Here is an 18,940-nt window from a genome sequence, read left to right as displayed (position 1 = left end):
CGTCTGTTTCATCCTTCTCGTCGAGCAGCCGAGAATCCGTCGCCGTGCAGGATTTGTCCTTCTCTATGGAGGCTGTCGAGTCCTCGAAACCCTGGGAATAGCAATGAAGGATATTTTACTCAGTCAACCGTGTCCGAGGATTTCGCCGAAATCCCTGTTTTGGATGCGCTCGCCCTCTTTCCCTTTGCTTCTGTGCCACGGGGGCTGTCGCTCCTACTCTTCTACAGTATCGTGCAAAAGTTTTCCAAGCTCTGACTAATCGTATTTTTCGGAAATACACGTTTTCATCCGTTGTTATATGGAACCGAATCCTTAGATATTTCCTTCGTCGTGTTGCTCGTTTCTGTATAACTTCTCTTCGTCGATTCTTTAAAGATACTTCGAGATAAATAGAGTATAATTATCTTTTAATCGACATTTTTGAGCAGATTATCAATAATTCTTGTATTATGCATTTTTTTAGCAAATAATAACGATTATTCGTAAAAATAGAACATTTCCGATCGCTAGGTAGCTTGAGACTTTTGCACGTTACTGTATATCCCCATCCAAATTTCGATTCTCGCACTTTCGTTACTACGTGTGCTTCGCACAGCGTAAACTCGTAAAACCCTGTGGACTAGCTCGCGCCCCGTTTCTCTTTTTCCTATTCTCTCTTCCCCGCCCCCAGCCGCTCTCTCTTTTTGCCTGTGACAACATACGCGAATATTCGAGGGGCTTCTTCTTATCCGAAGAGAGAGGAAGAGAGAGAAAGAGAGAGACGATGCTTCGTGCATGGAACGTTTTCTTGGTCGTCCCCGCGCTTCAGGGGATTACGAATTGGCGTAGAGTCGCGGTCGGCGCGCTCCGTCGAACTCTCTCGCAGACACGATGCTGAAACAATTGCGCGCTCTAGCGAGCCAGTCGCGCGGAAGCTCGCGCTCAAAGAGCCCTGTGATCGAGGGTAAACCGGGAAGTAGCCTGCCAGAGGAGTTTTCTTGCGCGATGTACGCCGCGCGACGAGAACACGCCCCCGGCACCTTTTACAGGATATCCCTGTAATATGAATTGTAGTAAAAGACACGCGAACCGTGAAACGATCGTTGCTTTGACGCTATGGTTTCTTGAGACCGATTTTTCTTTGGCTACTTCGACTTGTCGATCGATCGCTCGGGGAACGATCGGGGAACAAAGTTATCGCCTCGGCACGTAAGACGCCTGAGTTATTTCCTTTCAAACTTATTTTTTACCATTTCGGCTTATCCAAAAGTCTAAAAAGATTCGTCAACGTTTATCGAGGTCGCTCTTATATAATCATTGGTTAACGCGTACTTAAATGTTGGAATTCTTTTTCCAACGAGGAGAAGAAATTAAGTGGTAAAAAGTTGTGTCGTTAAAAATATAAACATCCGTAGTTAAAGGCTAAGAAAATTTCCTGCGGTGCCAAGTACAGGAGTTTTACAAATTACGGCCTTATCGATTGACCAATTTGTTCCTTTCTTCTGAAATTAGAAAGCTAATCTCGCGGAATAATACGAGCACGAGTGAATAATTAACCGATCGATAGCAATTTAGAAAAGAAATCGCTCTACTCGAGATTATCGCGAGAAGAAAAGAGTCGCTTGCAGGATCTTTTCTCTTATTATTTCTTATCGTGCAATTTCCGACAAACTCGCTGCAAACTCGAAACAAATATCCGTTTCCTTTCTCCCCGCTTATCTCGTTCCACGGTCGGCGAGCTCGCCTTCTAACATTCTTTTCAGCTCGACTCTTCTAGCCATTCGAGCAATACGCTGTCGAACTTTAAAGCCTAGCCCTCGGCTCTTTCTTTCGTTATCCTTAATCTTTTTTCGTTGGTGAAACATCGTATAATTGTTCTCGATTGTCCGAGGGGAAATGCAAACCTTTCTCCTTTCGAGCAAATTCGAAGATGTCTCTAGCGATTCGAAAATGAAATTAGACGTAGATTTCTCGTAGAAACGAAAAATACATTTCCGTTAATTTTTTCATATTAATTCTGCCGAAAGTGCTGGCAATTTCCTTGATAATTATAAAACAAATAGTCGTTACGTTTCCGCAACGAACGACGTCGTCCTTATGCTACATCGAGTATCAAAGTCGTAAAGTTCTTCTCTCTTTCGAGGAGAAGCTTATTGCCGTGTATGTAGCTCGATTTTTCAGACACTTCGCCAGATCTTGTTTCGCTGACCTATCTTCGCGTTTACTACCGGCGAATCCATCGATCTGGAAAACAGTTGGCAGGCTTGATCCCTGGTCGAATGCATTAGAAGCCCAGTTTCCCCGTTTCGTGTGCACAAACGAGATATCGTGGTCTGAGAATCATGGAGGAAAATGTTTAGGGAAACGTTAGGTTGCAGTGTGCTTCGCCGCTCGCTCGTCCAATGGAAAATAAGGATATCGTGTACTTGACGCGATGAACATCGTTCGAGGAGCAGAAGGTGAAACCGTTCGAAATAGAGTAGCTACCGAAGCGTATTTAACACTTTATAACCAAAATACTATTTTGGGAAGGAACTATAATCGATCAGAGTCTTTAATTTTGTCTCGATATACGTGTATTTAAGTTATTTTACTCGGAATCTAAGAGTTAATTTCCCTTTGACGCGAAGAAATATTTGGAACAGTTATATTAAGATATTAATATTCGGATATTCGATTAACTTTTGATTAGCAGAGAAATTATATAGTTGTCGAAGGTCCAAAGTGGATCTGGTATTTTCTGTTCCTCAAAATTATTCACCATCTTGAAGACACTTTGGAAATTTCCTCTCTTTATTCCGAAACGACGAGGTTCTTTATACCGGCAAAGTTTTAAAAAGCTATATGTTTGCATTGTAAATATACACATAAAAATTCCTTTTTTCTCTAGAGCAAAGACGGTAAAATCCATCGTGGTGAATTTTATTTTACGAGCAGGACGTTTTTTTTTGTTTTTAATTTACCAAAGCACGGCACTTTCGCGGCGAATCGGTAATGTAAACGAACGGTTATTTCCATTATCGGCAGAAAATAATCTCGGCATTAAAGTACCGGATTCACGTGTCGTTTCGTTCCGCTTCCCTCTTCTCCATTCCTTCTCATTTTTTCGTAATTACGTTACATAATGGTGCGTCTAAAAGTTCAAAAGTCTAAAAGTTCAATCATATATTCGATGGATGATTTATTGAATTTTTTTTTTTTTCTTTTTAGAATTTCGGACGATTTCGATCGATAGGAGAAAGGAAGGAAAAAACGAGAGAGGAAAAGAATGTCTAGTGGATCGCTAATTAACGATACGAGATAATATTGCGAAAAAGATAGCGGTCGGTACCATTAGCACTGTCTATTAAAGAACGTGTCGTTAACGATCTTACTTTCTATTGCGTCGGTAATTAGCCGGCCGATTAACGATAATTATCTCTTCTGTACGATCGAAAAAAAATTCTATCTGCCGATCGATAAGAAGCTCGACTTATTGAATTTCAACGTTTATAGGGTCCTTCGGTTTTTATTACAACGAGTACTTAATTAATTTTATTACAATTATTACAACTTCGTTGTGCTTTCTTCTTTTTCTTAAATAAGTATACCCTTTTTACGTCGTACAAAGAATGACTAGAAAATAGTTGTGCTCGTTAGTGACAATAACAATTTGCAGATTCGATATTTGTTCGAAACGACGCGATCGTTTCTTTCCTAACATTAACTTATCGTCTAAATTCAAAAGCACTCGCTTCGAATGGTCGAAAGGAAGTCCGACAGGACCTTCTATACCAGGAATAACTACGTTTACGCGGAAATAATGGATATCGTACGATTAAAAAATTTGCATTCGTCTCGTGAAAGGATGCTCGTGGCATATCGCGGACGACGAGCAATTTTCATCTCGTTTGATCGCGCTAACACTCGGATTTTCACGATTCGTCGTCCGATAATAGCATATATTCGGTAGAATCGTGTACTCAGAGACGAACGAGGAACCTCGACAAACACGTAACTACCTGTCACGTCACTGTATCCAAATCAACCAGAGACTACTACGGAACGTGATAAGTCCCGTCTCTTTCTCACCCTTCTCGTTCTCCAGCATCTACACCTTCTCTCGCTCCCGTTATACGCGCGGGAACGACGAGTTTTCAGTCGGAACTCGATCTCGAATTCAAGTCGACCTTCGAGTTAATCAAAACTCAAACCCTGAGCGAGCGTACGACTCGACAAGTTCGCGTCTCCTTGTCGCTCTTCTCCCTCAACAGGAGGCACTAGTTATAGAGACCGACGGAAATGGAAGCGATTCCCTGCCGTTTCTTGAAAGAGACCAGTTGCCTCGTCTTTGTCCAACTTTTTCTTGCGGTTTTCTTCCCTTGTCCATTGTACGGAAGGAATTCTTCCCCGCTTTTCCGTCGTTCGTTCCCTCTTCTTTTAAGGGATGGTTACCTCTTTGGTTCCTTGGCTGTTCGTTGCAGGGTGAACTCGGCTGATGAGACCGAATTCGATATAAGTTTGTTAATGCGAGTAAATCTTTCGTTCGTGACAGCCTATAAAATCAGCGCTAAAGAAACTTCGTTATCGATCGTTGTCGGGTCGATCGTAAAATTCGTAGCGTTTTTAACGGTCGAAACAGCATCGATAGAATTTTATTAGCACCGTATATCGACGAATGGTAGTTGACGAGGAAGAATCGAACGACGTAAAATCTCGCGAAACTCGGGTTAGATCGAAACCCACTTGCGCCATACTTGACCCTATCGCCAGTGAATTCCATATCCATTTGTTTTAGCCCATTTATCTACCGCTGTCCAGGCTATGCGTGCTCGATGGTCACGCGCCTTCGCGACCCTTTCCCTCCGACTCTCCTCTTTTTTTAGCGTCGAGTGGATTTTCCATGTTCCTCCGGTACTTTCCGCGTCTCCATCGGTGTTTCTTTATTTCTTTCTCCGACCGTGAATCGTAGTCGAGTTAAACCGAGCGCAACAACCGGTGCCTGCAGACGAAAAAGGGATTTGGTCGTTGTTCCTTTTCGTTCCCGCTCCCCCTGCCCCTCTGCCGCTGTTCCCGTTCCTCTTCTTCGTCTCTCCTCGTCCGAGCAAAGACGATTGCGCGTAGTTACTTGTTGGAAGAAGAAACGCCTGTGTGGCGCCCGCCGGCAGCTGAGAGGACTCCTTTCTTAATCTTTCCTGAGACAATCGTCTCGGCGTGATAATTTAATCCGGGAGTTACGGAATTAAAAGTTTCCTGCTGAGCGCGGCGCACGTCCAACGACGTTTCTCTCTTTCTTTTTCTCTCCCCTTTCTTTTCCACCCTCCCCACACCATCTTTCTTTCATTTCCCTCTTTATTTCGTTTCCTCTCCTCGCTCATCCCCTTCCGCTTTCCTCCTCCTTTCTTTCTCCTCCGTTGGCCCACCGTTTTTTAAGTCTAACTATCTATTTCTGCATCCCTTTGAATGTTTTTCTTTTCTGCTTCGTTACGCCACCCTCGCTGTAACCGAATCCCGTTGCTCGTGTACCTTTTCTACTTTTTACCGAGCTTTCTTCCCCTTTATCCCGTCTTGCGTTCCGCGACCAACGATTCGCTGATCAGTCTGTTCCAGCGCTTGCAGGAATCGTGGAATTCCGAATGCGATTCGCGGCTGGGAGCAAATACTTCATCCGGAAGTTTTCCCCACCCGTTGTCTCGAATCTAGTTTTATTCTCCGTCTTCGATCTTAGTCGTCGATGTAACGCAATAACGAGCACGTGTGTTAAGCGATAAATGAAAATAACTGTAGTTTTTGTTCTTTGAACGAACCAAAGGAAAAAGTTAAACTTTCTCCGGGGCTGGAGTATAAACATTACTGTAATGAATTCGTGAAAAGAAGATGACGCTGGTAGGAGATACTAATTACGCGACGTCCGCCTTCGCTTCTGTCGACTCGGCTTATTAATATTTACGACAATTCGTGGTATTCTAGCCGGTGTGGCGCCTAACTGCGCGATATACCAGAAACTCGACGATTCTCATTTTTCCGAGTATTTACTGCCGGCCGGTTAGCTCGTTTTCGACCTCTCGCGATGCGGCGTAAAAATATAAAAATACAAAAGAGCAAACGATGAAAAAGAGAGAAAAGGACAACGGGGGAGAAAGAGAGGGGAAGAATGGTGGAAAAGCGCAGAAGGAGTGGAAGATATGATAAATAAGGCTGAAGCGCGGTTATTAAAATAACAAATGCGTTTGCGTGCGGAGAAAAGGGCGAACCGGCATTTTTATGCCCTAACACGGCTTTGCCCAAACATAATAGCCATGGTGTAAAGGGTGTCCATATGTCGACGGGGGACGCCGTTTTGTACAACGCCAACTTCGCTGGTCCGTTTATGATCTCTAACTCGCGCGATGCGATCAACGAAAACAGACTTCTCGCGCAAGAACATCTGAAAAATACGAAATATGTTCGTTTTTTTTTTGCGTTTCATGTTCTTTCTCGTTGCAATTTTACGCAAAAATTTCCCTTAAAGCGTTGATCAAAGGTCGTTTTGTTTGTTGAAACGAAGGGAAGATCGAATTATAAAAATTCGAAGGGTGTAATTAATAAAATTGTTTGTACGCGAGGTGTAATAAGACGATTTGCTATAAGCTTGGAAATATACGTATGTCGTATTTGTAGAATGCATCATTGTTTCTCTGTATCTGGGCAATGTAATAGGCAAATTATACTTCAACCGGGAAATTTCAACAACCGCCGGATGTACTTCTTAAAAGGGAATTCTTTTATGACTAATTAATTTTAAACATTCGTCCGGCATACGTGCGAATGAAATGAAACGCGTATAATTAATTCTTCGCTCAAAGACATTGTTGACAACTGCAAATTACGTCCTGGCCAACTAATGATTCTTCGGGGAAATTAATTTTAAGCATTCGTTGGATACACAGACGCGGATGTAGTATCTGCATGATAATTAATTCTTCCCTGAAACATACGTAAAAATTCCAGAATAAATTTTCTGCTACAAAACTTGTTTTTCGAAGGAATTAATTCCATGCTGTTATTCCTTTTTTCTCCACTTGCTTCTACGTTTTAAAGCTAACCGTGTAATGTACACAAACACGGAATATCGTTTTTTCAAATATCGAAGTATTGCGTGGGAGAAAAATTTCAATTGATAATTTTAGTAATAATTTTTAACGAGTTGATTCGATAATTCGCGAAGCTGCACGGAGATTTACTCGGTGTTCCGCTATGACCCGAACGAAGAGAGGCAGAGAAAGGAACGGAGAAATGGAAAGAAAAAAAAAAAATGGAAAAGCAAGACGAGATAGGAAAAGAAAGAAGGAAAGATAAATCAATTAGAACTGACACTCGAACGTTGCCTGGCCGCCAAAGAGATAATCAACCGATCATATTATTCTCTTCTCTCTTGCAGCTAGAATCGTTTTCCATGTATATCCTGTTTCTATCTTGGTCACAACGATAATTGAAGAGCAATAGCTTCGAACGGTTTTGAGCGCCCCTTTGAAATCGAAACTATCGACTAGCCGCGAATAAGCCATGCGTTAATTACGGATAATTAGCGTTCTCATGTCCACCGGAGGTCGGCAAAGTTTTCGCCAAAGGAATACCCTCGTCATAAGATCAACCTAGAGCGATGCTATGTTAATTAATGAGCTCTGCGAGCCTCTAATCAGACGTACCTTCTGATTGGTGGTGACGCGAAGCTCTCCGCTGTCGCGAGCCGTCTGTAAACATGAATCTAATTTGAACGTGTCGAGGGTAATTCATACAACGTGCTAATTATCGTGGAAAGAGAAAGCGAGAGACAGATGGATACAGTCAGTCGTAAAATTCCACGCCACGCACTATTCATCGAATTTTCTATCCACCGATTAATTAATTGTTATTTTTAGAAATTCATTGCTAAAAGGACAAATTCTTCGAAAATTGATAACGGGTATTGTTCAGTCGTATAAATCGCGATATTATTCGACGATATAATTCTGGAAATGTACAAGAATCGTTCGATGGAATTCAGAGCGGCGAGAACGTTGGTCGAAGATGATAGGAATCGATGGAATCCTACCATTTTCTCCTAGCTGTTGCAACGTTAAAATGGCGTTAAAGAAAAAAAAGAAGAAAATTTGTCACTCGGTATAATCCTGCCACGGGAAAGAAAGAAAAATATGCCGACGAGCAAACGTTCATTCGGATTAATATTGTTACACGTGGCTGTTTGCTCTGTCGGGCGTAAACTCACTACTTCGTCGTGTTTACCGGTGCGAAATAAAATACGATTCTCTACCCGGCAATTTCCGGTTTCTCCGGTGTGGAGCTCGCGAATTCTCTGGCAAAGATTCTGCCGAGATCCGAATGATCGTACTGATTCCGGAAAAAGAAGAGGAGACGAGCAAGTATCTTCTCTATTCCAAAATTGAATTATCGAAATTTTAAGATTTTTTTTTAATACTTGTATAACTTTATATTTCTATCTATTCAATCCCCCTATAGAAGTTAAATCGACGCAAGCATTTAAACAAGAGGCATCCTAAAATTTTAATTATAAATTAATTGTTTGATTTAATATTATTTTATAATAATGATTTGATAATAACGCAATAAATTAGCAATGATAAAATAGCAATTAATCCGTACCTAGGAGAGCGGTATATTAAATTAATTCGTTTATCATAAGTATCAGTTAACTTTAAATGCGGATGATAAAGGAGATAGAATAATGAACATTATAAAGGAGAGATAATTGAGTGTAAATGTTATTTCATAATATTATTACATCTAAGTCTTATAAATTACACTTTATTCGTATATTTGGAAACGCTTGCAATATCTATATTTCGATATTTTGAAATGTCAAGCAAGATCAAAGCTTCTTCGAATAGTATAATCGTTTGAAGAAAATAAATATTCAGAAAGGAATATCGCGAAGAACGTATACTAAACTGGTACGATGAAATGAAAATCCGAGGCGCCCGTTAATTTTTTTCAAGCGACGAAAGTAAGTATCGCGTTTAACTTGGGCTCTAGTCGTTGGCTACAACTTCTTTTGGAACGTGTTCAAGCGTTGATGGAGAATACCGGCTGAAGCTTGTACTAGTTCTCTGGGTCTCGCGAAACCGACGAGTTTCGTGGATGAATCGAGCGCGCACACGCTATGCTGTCCACTCCTCAAACTCTAAATTCGTTGCTATAATCCAACTGCGGAGAACGACAGGAAGAAAAGTAGGTTATAAAAGGTGGCATTTGTTAAAGACGTTAGCTCGGCTGGGTTTTTAACACCGAGCGAAGATAACGAAATTTACGAGAAGGAAAAATCGAAACGCATCCGGGTAAAAAAAGATGGAGCGGACGAGTTATAACGAGCGCGTTTAACGCGTTTCAAATCCAGGGACGAGTTTTTCATTATGCGCGACGGAATTTCAATAGCGCGCTGAAATAATGGTGCAATTATGCGCGCTTTGCTTGCCCCCGTTATTTCACGCGCAACATTAATTCTCGTTCAAACTTTCATTCAAACCTTAATGACATTTTTATTTCGTTCGAAAACCGTGATCTCGCCAGCTTTTTTGCGATTCATTGAATTGTTACGCAGGCGTTGGGATGACTCACCGATTTAAATACAGTTTAGCATACAATTGTCGTCATTTGTTTAAGTAATATCGAATATTTCATCGTAATATCGTATGGAAAGGATGTTAAATAGAAAATTTTGTAAGTTAATTATTATTATTTCTTTTATATCGAATTGGAATTACCTAAGTAATACGTAGTTAGATAAGTTGATCAGCGAAAGAACAGTGCTGTTAAAAGAAAAATGAGATATTATTTATTGGGGATTGATAACTGTTGAATTTATATTTCATCGGGACTGTGATTAAACATAAATTTCGTGTAAAGCCAGCGAAGAAACAGCGCGAACGAGAGAAAAGGACGGATGGTCCGGAGGAAAGTTGTCCGGCGTATTCTGGTGAACCCATAGACGAGGGGTGCGCTTTGCTAGGTGTTTGCGAATGCAGCACGCGCGTAATAATCGCTCTGCAACGGAATCGCGTGCGAACCATAAAGGGAGCGTTACGACGTGAGTCACCAAACCTAGCAGCGTGTATGACTCACGCTTGCAATTTGCCAATTAGCAAACTTGGGCTAATCAGATATAGAGTTGCCGGGAACCGAGCGTGCTTCCGTTAACTACCAACTTGTCTCAGGACCAACGTTTGCGATCTCGTTTCCTCGAATTCGCATGTTTCCCGCGTGACTTGTTCGATCGAACGAGTTTACCTTTCGATTTTTCGGCATTTTGTTTGCTCGCTCGAGTCATTAACATGTGTTTCTTTCGTTCGTAATTGAACGGCAAGCTGATACAACAAATAAGAAAAGCAAAAATTAAGAGAATCTAGTCTTTCTTAGTCATCGACTTCTTTAACACGGCAATCGTCGTGTTTCTTCCGAAGGAACTAAAATCCTTTCTTTCGCTTTGCTGGCATCAAGATATTCGAATATCATTCCAAATGCGATATAGTTCAGTGGATACTGAATATTCTAGCGATCGATTAAACGTGCTTTAGAGTTGCACGAGATCGATGCAAGAGAATTTACATATTCATACAAATCTCCCTTTTAGAATAGATTAAGAAATTATCGGTATCGTGGTTAGAAGTGAAAATAAAGTTCGCGACACGTGCACGACAATTATTAGACAATTATCAGACGTAACCAAACGAATACGATTTAATGGAAGCGTCTATTATCTTCCGTTGTTTCTGCTCTGTGCTGCCTTTATTATATCTTCATAATTCAGTTATTAGATCGCACTACTAGGTGTTCCCTTCCTCTCTTGTGGCCTCTTTAAGAGGACACGGCACTCCTATAGATCGGGATACAGCTTTTAGGTGGAAGTTGGAAAGTTTGGATGGTTGGAAATTGATCGTCGAGAGGATATACTCGCGTATGCCTCAAAACGTGCTCCGTAATTTCTGTCGGGGCTTACCTTAGATGTAAATTGACCCAATTATATTCACGGAAAAACCATTTGCGCCGTATCTGTAATTTCATGAAATATTCGATATTGTGCTGTGACGTTGATTTCCGAAAAGTGTTGTATTTGAAGTCATGCAGATAGAATCTTCAAATAATAAACAGGTAGACTAATGGTGTATAAACGGACTCGTTGCACGAGAACGTAAAATAAGGTAACGGAAGAGGAATATTAGCGGGGAACAATAATAAAAAATAACCATACCAATTAACGAAAATGAACGGAATAAATACTCCAACGTTATTTTATTATCGGCTACGGTATCATAAAATTTATTAAATTATATTCCTCGTTTTTTGACATTTGTTTGCTTTTGATATATTCGTCAAATACGTGTACACAGCGTTAAGGAAAATGAATTCTTCTTCGTCTCCTTATTCTCACATGCATTCAAGATAGAAATGAATCACACCGGAAGTATAGTCTGCCGTTGCTACGCTTTTATATCATGTTTGAACGTCGATTAATTCGCCGCACAAAAAGGTAATTATAGCCCGGCAAATAAGGTCGTATCTTTATTACAATGCCGCATTCATAATCCCACGATAAATGCCTATTCCACATAATCTGCCCGCTGTGTTTCTGCGCCAATTTGAATACAAAGAACCATGATAACTAACTCCGGTTTCATTGTCGGAGATATAATGTAGCGACTGGCTCGTCGGCCGTGATGTATGCGTCCGATGCCCGGAATCAAGTTGAAAAATTTGAACGAGCTTTCCGCAACTTTGAATGACATCTATCTTTCTTTCTACTCTTTCTTTCCAACACCTCTACCATTGTGAATCATCGAACGTTCACAAAAGAGAATACAGTTTCGATTTTTAAAACAAATTTATCTCTCTTGCTTTTTGTAACGATATAGTAACCCAATATCAAAGAGCATTCTATAGAATACGCAGTACGCGGTAGCGAAAAGTTTCCACGTTCGTAGCGTCGGTCACGCTTCGCATTAGAGTTGTTCGCGAGCAAAGGGTCGATCGTAACTCGCAACGGCGATTGTCACAAAATCTGTTCGGACATTTCGCATCTATCACGGGGAGCGAAACGTTGCGCGTTCCGCGCATCTCGCAGGCAACAGCTCGTAACAGAGCGATGTCTCGCGCTTTGTTAACCACGCGGCTAGACAGCCGGCTCTTTCCGTCAGGACACGGGCCGTGGATACGGCCAGGTCGAGGAAACTTATGCCAGCAGGTAACTTTTGATCTGAAAAGTGGTGGCAGGTTGGCGGGGGTAGCCGTGGACTTGAATGGTGAAGTGCCTGGAGGGCCGTTAGATGCATTTTTCATGTCTCGTCCAAGATATACACAGCGAGAGAACGATCTAGCTAGCCGCCTAGCTGCTCTCTCTCTCTCTCCTTCCCTCCCTCTCTCTCGACCTATCGCTCTTTCGGTCCGTTTCTCTTTCTCCGACGATGCGATTCTTCGACAACACGAAAGTGGACTACACGTCCGCCGTTTCTGCTTCGTTGCGTCGTACGAAAAGTCGTCTTCGCGAGATAGAGACCCGGTATATTCGAACGGCATAATTTCTTGGATCGTTCTTTATCGCTTCTCAGTTGCTTTATTCTAGACTCCCTTCCTTCGAACGACCGGCACGACCAAGTATAGCGAAGAACTTGCGAGATCGATGGATCGTCCAGACTTTTGTCTCTCGATTCGTCCTCCCTTCGAATTTATTATTCTCGATAACTTTTCCTCGACACGGATTGCGCCGCTAGTCCGCTGCTACGCGAGACTATACCCGCTTCTTCGCGACTCCCTAGTTCGAGTACGTGACGCCAGTCTCGCTTTCTTACCTTGTTCCTTGTTCTATTTCTGTGTATATGTATATACGCTATTATACTATGTACAGCGCAAGAGATTTACACCGTCCAACTCTACCGAGTGGAAATTTTTATTCTTTATTTTTCTATGTTTAAGGACGAGCGAAAGGACAGTAGTGCGATACTATCGATATTTTACAGAATGTTTTACAGAATGACGATAATACGCTGGATGATTACGATCAAATGAAAACACTACGAACAAATAATTTGGGTACATTTTGATGTGTCAACGATACTCTTCTATTTCATCGTTCTATAGCGGCAGACTTATGACACGTTGTCATTTTTTACTGCCATTGTTCATTTGCAACGGTGTCGCTTGATATTGATGATTTACGAGTTTGTTTTTATTCTCCTGTATTTTTCTAGTTTCACTCGTAAGAATTATTAAAATAAATGGAAACGAAAAAAAATTCTTTCTCTCTCTTGACACGTTTGAATTCGCCCCATACATATTTTATAACTCTTGGATCAGCGTTCTATTTTCAAAGAATTTGTCGATTGGAAGAAACGAACGACACATACATAGATAGTCTAAGATAGATAAGCTAGGACTTTTGCACATGTCCGTATATGCGCGTATAGAGAACGTAAGGGGTGGTATACGCGTTTCGCGAATGGATATAGGCAGAGGGGTTGATCGATCGTCGTGCTTATCTTAAATTCAATGGGGTATCGGGCGATTGAATAAAATCGAAACCCGCTGGCAAATCGACGTTAATAACGTTTAAAGTTCGCAGACCGAGATGAAGGAATCTCTTGCTCGATAATGCTGACTGCAACCGACCGTTGCCTCGATAACTTTTTATTGCACCCTGAATTCTATTCTTACCGTAACTCTGATTTCTCATATTTTCGTTTGACGTCCACTTGGAATCTCGTTAATGCGATACTCGAGCGCAATGGAAACAACTTAGTTTCCGGTAGAAATCGAGCGTTAGGTACGACTTGTTGTTTGCATTTGCGAAGATGAATTTGGAGAACGGTGTTATTTCTGTCAAACGTTCCTAGCCTAATTGACATCGTTTGCTTATAAGTAATTGAGTTTTGAAATTAGATTATTTAACTTTAATTTGTACTTTCTATTTACGCGAACATTTTTACAACTATAAGTCGTACATTTCTCTTTATGCAAATGCTTTCTTTTTTCTGTTGCAGGTAAGCGTTCACAGTGTGTTTCGAATTCTCCGCGTAATTCCTACCAGTTGAAGGTCGATTCTGGATGCAGCTAAATAAGTACCAATTTCAGTCATATATACATATATTATACGTTGCTCGAGATAATTAGGAAACCTTGTATCTCCAGGGCGAATCAAATATCAGAGCTAAAGGGAACGTTATACTATATCACGATTTATGAAATACTTGAAACGAGGTGATTCGTCGTATGCGAGTAAATCAAGGACATAAACCGAATTTGCTACGAATTGAATACAAAAAGATTATCTAGAATAATTCGTCTCGACACATTGCCATTCATTTACATTACGCGAATTTCCTAATTGTTTCTGACAGTCTACGGAATTAGAATATTCAACGAGTCGTATCTATACGTATAGACGTATGTATTTGAATCGGTATCTTAAGTACGCCTAAAACTACGATAATCCCTCTCCTATTAACCAGCGTTCGGACAATACCGATACCACGATGATTAGATAATCCGCGAGTTACATCGTTCACAATATAAAACTATATCGTCCGTTTATCGTGGCGGCGTTCGTCGATAAGCAAAACCGTTTAATCCGATGATGCATTTCTATCCTATAACTCGAACTATAACTGACTATATATGAGTGCTCCTAGTCGTTTCACGACTAGCAACGTACGACCAACGTGTCGCTCGCAAATCCCTGACATTCCATCGACCACCACACTGAATATAAAACGTTACCTAAAATCGCTAAACGAAACGACCAGTGGAAATTCACACGAACGAGCTTAAGATTGGTGTCGAACCGTGATAAGGGTAGATATATCTAGAAATCGAAGAAGTTAAGCGAGAACTCGGGATGGAGGGCAAAGGATCGGTAAAGTGGAAAGCGAAGAAAGAAGACGAAGAAATTGGGAGTGAAAGAAAGCGGAGGAAAGTAGCTGTACGGTCGACGATAGAGGCTGCTTAAGATTTCGGACGCGTGCTGGCTCTTCTTAACCTTTGCCTCGTCCGCGTTTTTTAACGCGAAATCTCCTTTTCCCCACCCACTCCCACTGTCACGAATCTCCCTCCTGGTTCGTGCATAGAGGGTCGTCCCGAGTTCTTTCAAGTTCTCTCTGGGGTCGCATCGAGCTACATCGTGGACCGCTCGGTTGCAAATCCAATTGAACCGGGTCTCATCCTCGTGTCACGCCGTGATTTTTTTACTTTTCATCGTCGCTTACCCTTCCCTCTACCCGCTCTATAATAGTTGCTCTTGCCAAAAAGGGAAGACGACCAAACGAGCTTCTATCCGAGCATTTCTACGTCTTTTTAGCGTCGCTTAGAGCAGACTAGGACGTCGTTCAAAGGTTCGATCGTTCTTGAACGAGAATGCCGAGTCCAGATTTTGGGTTTGCGTTGCGCCTTACCGTTAGCGTACTGTGAGCGGATAAGTGACACATATTCGTCACAACGACGTTGGGGTTGTATTGGCAAAGAAGAGATTATATCGACAAATCGAATTAAACCAATTTCTTGAGATCTCTTTTTATACGACAAAGTCCCTTTGCTCACCGATATCCTCGATAATACGATTTGCAAAAGTAATTTACTGGCGCGTGACGCGTATTGGTTTACAGGGATGATAAGCTAAATTTATGCGTTTCGTTCGCGAGTGCCATTAATGTAAAATTGAATACAGGTCTGAAACGACCGAATAACGTGATTACGACGTTACGACGTTACGAGCATCGATGGTAATCATTTGTTATACACATAATATTCATTAGGTGGCCGACGATGTGTAATCGATCCGATCTTACGTGCCAAAGCAATGTTTTAATTCTATTGGCAAATGCATGGAAGAGTGTTTATAGCTTATTACGAAATAAATCTTATCTCATCGTTAAAAGCATCGTGTCGTAATATCGAAATATCTACGATCGGTGGATTTACGCTTTTTTCAAATGTTCTATTCAGGTCGTGCAATTTGATCGATCTGAAGCACGGAATGAAATTGATACCATCGACTTTATCCCTCCTTCGGCTTCCGTTTACCCCGTATTCCACCTTCGTTCCTCTAGCAATTTACATACACGCTTTATCTCGTTCTCTCAGCGAAATTCGTCTTCATCTCTCGATCCCTTTGTCCGAATAGATGGAACGTTGAATCAAAGGCGCGCCCTTTCGTCTTTCTTGATACATAGACCGACTTCTTATCGCCATCGAGTCGAACGGGCAACTTTTCTCTCACCTCGTTCGACCCTGACCGAAACGAGAGGGCGAGCGAGAGAATCTTTGAAGATGAAGTGCTCGAACATCGGCATTAAGAATCTAACTTCTTTCCGGATGTTCTCTCGGACACGTAGCATATAAGACCTCCGCGCACTCTTCCTCGTCGTTTTTCTCCCAGTGAGAAACTTTTCGAAGCTTCTTCGAACCTGGTCTGCCCACCCCATTCGACAACCTACACTTGTATCCTCGAGGACGTCTAGCAGTCTACCTACGTGTGCAGATACCTATGTAGATGAGGTGGTTCCACGTTACCCCTTGGATGATGAACAGCGACCGACGCGCAGCAATGAAAGTTTTACCGAATGTTCGACGATCGAGAGCAATTTCTCGTACCAACGGCCATGGAAAAGTATCCGTGACACGTGGGACGTGATATAGTGGAAGAGGAAATTTTCGGAAATATTTCTTTCGTAGAACGGGAGAGAATATTTGTCTTGCTCATTCGGGTTAAAACGCGTGCGATGCTTTCCGAGAGAGTCGTAGGTCGTTACGACGAAAAATTGGGAGGGTTTCTGGTAAACAACGCGATAAATATCGCGCAGAACCGTAGGCGTGTAGAGTTTGTTATTCGCGAGTGAAATTAGGTCGCTGGCAAGGATGGAAATGGAATCGATCTTCCTTTTATTCCGATCGCCTTTTTTTTCATCGCCAACCATTCTTGCCATTGTTTTAATCAAAATTATAATCACCGATTTCGTAACGGTATTTTATATTAACTCGTTAAGAGGAAATTTCATTTACGGGTTTTTAGTCAATTTTTATTATTAAATCCTGCTTTTTTTTTTAACGCTGTAAGTATTAAGAGGAATGCAGAGTTCAAACCTTAAAAAGATGAATCTCTCTTTCTCTCTCTTTCTTTCTCTCTCTCTCTCTCTCTCTCTCTTTCGATCATGTTGGCTTATTTTAACGAGCACTTAAAGAATCAATTTGCAAAAGGACATAATATTACCATTTTCAATTTGAGAAAGGATTTACTGCTTGTAGTTAATCGTAAAAATATTAAATGATCCACATCGCTTGAAGATAACCAACTGACGATTCGAACGGAGGCAGCCAGGTGTAATGGCAAACTTAAGTGGATTTTGTTTTATTGCCAAGCTGGCATAATACGCCGTTATTAACCGTGTAACGTTAGCTCGCTCAAATATTCGCGCGTATAACTAGGTAATTCTATTACTCGTGGAATAAGTGCCGCGTAAATTGCTTCTATTGCGTTTTATTTTTCGCGTGGTGTGCAAAGCAGGAGGATAAGGTTGCGTTCTTAAAAAAGAAAAGAGGAAAAGAAAAGAGACGGAGAAAATGGGACGTAAATTCTTGGCCTTATTGAAAGCAGGTCGGATGGTTATAATGAAATTTACGACTTGCCTCTGAATGGTCAGTTTCGCAAAGTGTATGGAAAAGTTTCTCCGTGGTTTTCTTTCCGTGAGTTTAAATCCGATCTTTTCTCTTAACTCCGCGCGTTCGTAATAAAGAAATTTTCACCCTCCACCGCGGGATTATTTAAATTGAAGCCACGCAACTGCAATATTACTTTTTTATCGGCTTCGATTCCAGTTCGGGTACAGTATGTAAGCGTTTAGATGAAAACGAAGTGGCAGGTCTTTCTCCGCGAGTTTATTTTGTCTCTGTGAACGGTCGAAGGTGATAGAATTGTGTATAGTTGAACCGTAGACTGTACGATATTCGCGAAGATGACGAATGGACACCGAACCGAGGAATTGTGAGATACGAGTCCGTCGCGTCTCTGCTTTTTGAGTCTATCATCGTCCGTTTTAGAATACTATTTCTCGCAAGTATTTCTCGAGACCAACGCTTATCGTCACCTTTTCAAGTATTTACTTTTTTGACACGGAAAGTTTTGAAACATCCCGTATTACAAAAATTCCAGGTCGAACGAAGTGAACAATAGCTCGCGCTCCATTTTATTTCTATCTAAACAGTGTAAAACACTTTTCGCCTTAAGAAAACCCGTTCTTATCTTCGAACGTAATCTTCCTCCTCTCCGAAGGAATCCTCGCAAAGAGACAAAAGAGGATACGAAGAGAACGGCACGCTCGGTCTCCCTGCATCGTTCCCTCCCCGTGTTCATCGAAAAGATCGCTCTGCGTTTCGCTTTCTTTCTCTCCGTTCGCTCTTGGAGACGATGTTTTTACATGTGTTCGGGCAACCAGCACGGATTTATAGGTCGCCGTCCCAGAGAAAGAAGCGAGAGTTCCTAGAATTACTTTTTGGTTCGTTCGAAGAAGACCGGAGGATGCGCGATTTCGAGGTTTAGATGTCACGGTTCGCGATAAGAGGCAGAAAAAGGGTGTAGAAGGAGAAGAAAAGATGGAGGTTGAAGGTTCGAAGGTAGCGGAGGAAGATCGTGCAGGAAATGGGAGGGGCGGAGGGAAAGAGGTTGCTGAGACTTTCGTTTGGCGAGGACGGGGCGCCGGTTTCTATCTATGTTAATTACCGAGGCGAACGTAAATCACGATCGCCCAGGTGCTCGGTCGGCAAAGTAGGTAGCGCAGTCTGGGCTTCCACGGACCGACACGAGCCGCGGGATAAAAGCTGTAATTAATTACGCAATTATCCAACCTGCCTCTCCCCTTCTAACCCCGGTTTTCAAGATAAAAACCGTATTTTTCGCTTCGATGCGGATTACGACCGGCTACAGCGTTCTCCGTCTTTTCCCTCTTCC

General features: G+C 41.8%; 1 protein-coding gene across 21 annotated transcripts in view; it reads left to right on the top strand.

Moving 5' to 3' along the window:
- LOC138183667 (protein muscleblind) overlaps positions 1-18,940 on the top strand; it is a 401,637-nt gene that overhangs the window by 253,627 nt on the left and 129,070 nt on the right. Inside the window, exon 4 of one of the 21 annotated variants that reach the window (XM_069120943.1) lies at positions 13,986-14,063. The exons of the other annotated variants lie outside the window; for them this stretch is intronic. The gene's annotated coding sequence lies outside the window, so the exon portion shown is untranslated. The remainder of the gene's footprint in view (positions 1-13,985; positions 14,064-18,940) is intronic. 21 annotated transcript variants of the gene reach the window in all.

This window comes from Bombus flavifrons, chromosome 9 (genome assembly GCF_040668555.2).
Source record: "Bombus flavifrons isolate JBK064 chromosome 9, iyBomFlav1_principal, whole genome shotgun sequence".
Taxonomy (NCBI): Eukaryota; Metazoa; Arthropoda; class Insecta; order Hymenoptera; family Apidae; genus Bombus; species Bombus flavifrons.
Note: the sequence above shows the minus strand (reverse complement) of the source record. Positions and strands in the feature narration are given on the sequence as shown.